A 6,459-nucleotide genomic window follows, 5' to 3' on the forward strand; every position below is an offset into this window, starting at 1 on the left:
TAGAATAATCAAGCTTCTACAAGACATTTTTACAACTTTTCATATAAACAAAAGTTTACAAAGTGTTTTTAATATTGTCACAATCACTTCATGTTAGATGTCTAGTATTGTCTAGTCACAATAGACCATGTTTATAGTTGATGTGAATTTAACATCAGGATGCAATACTTACTCATTAAAGGATTTGGACCACCCAAAACTGTCAATTATTTGGTATTTTCCCAGTTTTGTTTTACATGTGTGTCTCCGGGAACAGGCGACCAACTGGTTCCAGAGATGCTCTATTCTAATCTGATCACAACAGAGTCCTCACATCTAGAAGATGCAAATATTTTCAGCCCCACGACTGACAAGTTAAACTGTTTAGCTGTTCCCCTCATAAACGTACACTAATATTAGATGGGCTGACTACCTGAATACCTAATCAGTGACTTGTTTTACATAATATTATACATTTTATTTTGTTTTAGTGTCATGGTGAGTTGTCATATAAACTGATATTGTCCCATGTCTCACGTGACAACTTAACCAATTCTTGTATATCCTACATACTGGCAATACAGTGTTTCTGAGTTCTGGTCTTTGACAGTACTAGACATTTGTTTTAGCTCACAATCTATCCGATTTAGTGGTGTCAGTGGTGCAAAATGGTGCAACAAGAAAATCAACTGCCAAAACATTAATTAATTCATGAATTCATCAATGAATGTGTTCATGAAGACCAATGACAAGAGATTATCTGTCTATCCAGGGCTGAGCAATGCTCGGGATATTGCAACATGCAACACACTCTCAGTCTTGCAGTTGGAAGCAAACAGGGTGGAAAGTATGTTTACTTAAGAACTGTATTTAAATATTCAAATATTGTATTTTTTTTACTCCACTACAATTATTAGAACACTTTAGTTACTAGTTACTAATTTTTTTATTTTTTATTATTACAAAATAAACCACCCTATATATTTTTTCGGCCATTTGAAAATAGCCAATCTACAAGCTCACAGTGCATCACTATGACACATGGTGAGCTTGTAGATTTGCTATTTTCAAAAGATTTTTATATAATTGAAACTTTAAGTACATTTTGATACCAATACTTTTATAAGTACATTTATAATTCTGGACTTTTACTTGTAACAGGGTATTTCTATATTGCAGTATCGATACTTTTAATTAAGTAAAAATTGTGTATACCTTTTCCACCATGGAAGCAAACCATGGATGTTGGAAATTCTATCCGGTCATAGACTACTGCCACACCCCAAGATTATATATTGACAATGAAAAGAACACATAATTATAATAATCAACGACGCAGAACAATACAACAAACAACTTACAATCACATGAATGACTGACCCACTGAGCACGCCGTCTAAAAGTGGTCTAATAGACGTATAGATTTGAAAGTTTTTTAGTTGTCTAAACTTAGACTAGACGACTAATAGACTTCTAATAGTCGTCTAAATGTAGACGGTCTATATTTAGACGACTATTAGAAGTCTATTAGTCGTCTAGTCTAAGTTTAGACAACTAAAAAACTTTCAAATCTATACGTCTATTAGACCACTTTTAGACGGCGTGCTTAGTGGGGAGTTTATGATTAAACTGTGTTTTTCCCACCAGGAACCTGTGCAGTGAGCTTCAAGTGACGCTGATAAAACTCCTGCACGGACGTCTCCTGCTCTGTTGTTTCGATGGAACCTGGCCGAAGTCTGCGGACCTCATCGATAGCATGTTGACCATTCAGAGCTCTCGTCTTCACCAGGAAACAGGCCAGCATGGTGCCTGTCCTGCCCTGTCCATGCATGCAGTGGACCCCCACGCCCTAGAAAGGACAGTTTCACATTGATCAGTGGTGGAAAAAGTACTCAAATATTTTACTCAAATAAAAGTATCAATACTGCAATATAAAAATACACTGTTACAAGTAAGTCCAGAATTCAGAATGTACTTGAGTAAAAGTACAAAAGTGTTGGCACGTACAAAATGTTAGAAAATAGCAGATCTCCGAAAAGGTACTACAAGCTCGGGTCTACAAGCTCATACAAGCTTGTGAGTTTGTAGATCAGCTATTTCCAAATAGCCTACCGGTAGGTATAAAATAGGGCTAAAGTGGATTAATGTATGTTTTATAATATAATCATTTATATCTGCAAAGTAACTAAAGTTTCCAAATAATTGTAGGAGAGTAAAAGTACAATGTTTGCCTCTAAGATGTAGTGGAGTAGAAGTAAAATTATTGGTAATTGGACATATTCAAGTAAAGTAGGCCTACTAATACCTCAAAATTGTACTTAAGTTACAGTACTTGAGTAAATCTACCTACTTTACACCTCTGCAGGTGATGCAGAAATCTTCAAAGAATAAAGAGGAAAGCTAGTTGTCGGTTTAAGTAATTGGATTCTGGCCTTATGTATTCTTGTGCATACAGTGCCCTGCTCAAGGGCACATTGATAATAGTGACAGTGGCAACCAATGGCAACCGATGTAACCAGGTCACATTCCACCACAAGGCATGGCTGCAATACCTTGTTTAAATCACTTAAGCCAGTGTTTCTCAACCTTTTTTCTGCATGGGCACACTTTTCATGTCCCAAGAATCCATGGGCACACCAACATAATACAGGGGTGTAAATATCGTCACTGCCGGGAAGAAACCTTGTATCTCCAAGTTTCAAATGTGTACGTTTCTTCGCAAAGTAAAGCCCTGCTTAATCATACAAGGCTGTCACACAACAGTAGTGAAAACAGCAGATCTACAAGCACACAATGCCTCGCACCGCGAGGCGTTGTGTGCTTGTAGATCGGTTTAAATACTAGTTTAAATCATTTTTAAAATGATAAATACAATACTGGCTTTCAAGCAGTTTCAAGGGGCACACTTGACCCTTCTCAGGGGCACACCAAAGGTCCCCAGGCACAGTGGTTGAGAAACACTGACCTTTTTTATTTCACAACCATCTACTTGAAAGATAGAGGCTTCTGCATCAACCTTGTGTCAAGCCCCTTGCCACATACACACACACACACACACACACACACGTTGTTTTCTTCTTTTAATTAAAAAACATCATCGATGTGTCAGGTGACATCCAGGGGAATCGGGAAATAAGTGGTGACCTATAGCAGTGTTTCTCAACCACTGTGCCTGGGGACCTTTGGTGTGCCCCTGAGAAGGGTCAAGTGTGCCCCTTGAAACGGCTTGAAAGCCAGTATTGTATTTATCATTTTAAAAATGATTTAAACTCGTGAAAACAGCCGATCTACAAGCACACAACGCCTTGCGGTGCGAGGCGTTGTGTGCTTGTAGATCTGCTGTTTTCACTACTGTTGTGCGACAGCCTTGTATGATGAAGCAGGGCTTTACTTTGCAAAGAAACGTACAAATGTGAAACTTGGAGATACAAGGTTTCTTCCCGACAGTGACGATATTTACACCCCTGTATTATGTTGGTGTGCCCATGCCTTCTTGGGACATGAAAAGTGTGCCCATGCAGAAAAAAGGTTGAGAAACACTGCTATAGGCTATATAGCAAACAGCACCATCCAGCGTCAAAACACCATAACTCGTCAAACTCATCCCGTGGCAGGCAATGAGTGAATACAACATACCACTCGACGATAGTGCTGTCAAACAAGTCTATGAAGCTGTCTATGAAAATGTTTAATCTGGTTTAACCTTAACAATGTTATACAATAGGGTCCCTGCTTCATCTCTCTCTCAGCTAAGGGGGCCTTGGGCTGAAAAAGTTGAAGACCCCTGGTTTAGCGTAGTAGTGCTGCACCAACACAAGTCTTACCTCTCCCTTCGCATTAGCACACTCCACTATGGACAGAAACCGATCGATCTGATCTGGACTTGGAGGGCAGAAGTCGGTGATGTTGATGTGGTGGAGGACCAACCCAGGACAGGTTTCATAGTTAGGCGGTTTACTCTCACATAGGCAGACAAGATGCTTGATCCCATTGTCCAGCAGATACTGGTAGTGAGCAGTCATCTTAGGACATGCCATTCCAGCTAATTGATCCACCACAACCCAGGAGAAGTTCACTGGAACGACTGATGATGCCATGATACCTCACTCGGCGAGGTACAATATTCACTGAACACCCTGGAATGCGTAAAAAGAAACATTATTTTTACAACATTTTTGAAAGATGCTTTTCCGTACATTCAGTAGAGCAGTATACACTAAATCACAGTATTATTACTCAAATCCAACATTTTGTTGCTTGTTCCTGTATGAAAACCCTTAATATGTCTTGAAATCCTCCTGTCTCAGGTCTTGAAAATGAATACATCTGAATCTGAGTAAGCCTTGGTTAGAAGTGGACTAGTGACAATACAAATACTTTTACGTTGCATTTACTTCAAATTACAGAATGCTGATGCATTGGACATTTGGTTTGTCAGAAATTGTCACACAGAAGCTAGTAGGCTATACGCAATCCATAAAAAATGTCACAGGATCTGATACATTAATACACCCATTACATAATACTGCGATGTTCATTCTGTCTTCTTATATGCACCCACTACCCTACATGTCACTAGAAACGACCTAGTTTGAAAAGTTTGAACGTTCTTACTTTCTGTTCCTCCAAAGACACTGCATGGGAATGTCCTGGTCTTCAGTCTCACAGGTGTGCTGGGTGCCCCACCTACATTTGCATTGTGAAATGAGCCACTGTCTGTTGGCAGCTGTCCTGGCATGCAAGATGCATGCACATACTGTAAGCCTGGGTTTTATTTAGCTGTGCGCAGGTGTGGCACACCGAAAATAGCAGATCTACAAGCTCTACATACCGAGTGCATCAGGCATTACGTTAACACAGTATTTTCCACCCAACTACTATACCACAGTAACCACACCCAAGCCTATAACCCACCTATTGAACAAACATGGGCAAATTATCTTTGTGTGAAATAGGTCTACCCTGACATCCTGTTATAATGTATACCAGCTTGCGACAAGCTAAACCCCTTACTAGGGTTGTAATAAAACTAAATAGTTTAACATACGCAACTCCTTTAAACACTGTTTCAGACTCTTATTGATTTATGTATTATCTTTATGTTTCAACTTCAAAATCTGTAGTTCATTTCTTTGACCACCAGATGGCATCCTGGCCTTATGCTCACTGCTCGTAGGCGAGCTGGTTTAAAAACCAAAGTGGCTGCGTGGAGATAGCGCCATCTATTGGCGTGAAGGACGAGGCACGCCTGGTGTTCAGGTCTTCCTCAGCCAACCAGGGAAGAGGGTTTCCTCTGATCCGGATTGAAGCGGAGGAGACCAGAACCTTTTATTCTCGCCTTCCCTCCACTCCACATCTACAGCGAAATAAGCACCTCATTCCATAGTTATCTGCAGCGATTTATCCTTATAAACGTTGCTTGAACATCTAACGTTTGGTGTTAACCGACGTTTATCATAATAAGAACCATCAAAAAAGACGCCCTGGTCGGAAGAAGCCCAAAGGGGGGGCATTAATGTATTTTCTTTATTTCTGTTGGCCGTTGGATGGACAATGAAACGCGGAAGTGAACGTGACTGCAGTCGAGGTGCGTGCATACCATTTTAATCACCGAGAGATGGGGTTGTGCGCCCGAAACAATGTAACTTACACCCTGAGCGCGGTTCAGGGCTGTTGGTGTTGGGCGTAATATGACGCTCGTTATTTCACTTTGTCCTTATATCCATCATCTGATCATCATCATCATCACCTCATCTGACAATCTGTCATTCTGCTCTCAGACCATCACGTAAAACAATAGGGATTTATTGTGGCCAGGCATTGGGTGATTCACACACAAGTCAAATTCTCTTTAAAAAAAAACCTAACCAGAGGGGGCGGTTATTTCGGTGTGTGTGTGTGTGTGTGTGTGTGTGTGTGTGTGTGTGTGTGTGTGTGTGTGTGTGTGTGTGTGTGTGTGTGTGTGTGTGTGTGTGTGTGTGTGTGTGTGTGTGTGTGTTCCCTTTGCAGGTTGCCCGGAAAAGGGTGACCTGTCAAATCCTGTGACTCCAGAGGACGCTGTTTCGCAATTCTGCAATGAAAAGTAAATAAATAAGGACAAAAATATCAATACAATTTAGGAACATTTAAGTTTTATACGGTACCATGCATGATGGGAGCACGGCTCCGCTGTTTAGAATAATGTTCATGAAGTTGGGCCAACACCAACCACATTAAAGTGATTTAATTTCATGTTGTTGGCCGTTTATTGTGGTTCGTAAGGACAAATAATTCTATGTTGACATGTTGATGTACAGGCTTGTCAACTCTCCTGGATTTCCCAGGAGTCTCCTGGATTTTGAACCCCTCTCCTGGGAGTCTCCTGGATTGGCAAATCTCCTGGATTTCTCCAAACTCCCAAAATTCACCAGAACACAGGAAATGACATCTACTATGTACATTTTTTTCTGGGGGAGGCCCCCCAGACCCCCGCTTTAGGGG

This window comes from Nannobrachium achirus (genome assembly GCF_963921795.1).
Source record: "Nannobrachium achirus genome assembly, chromosome: 23".
Classification (NCBI taxonomy): Eukaryota; Metazoa; Chordata; class Actinopteri; order Myctophiformes; family Myctophidae; genus Nannobrachium; species Nannobrachium achirus.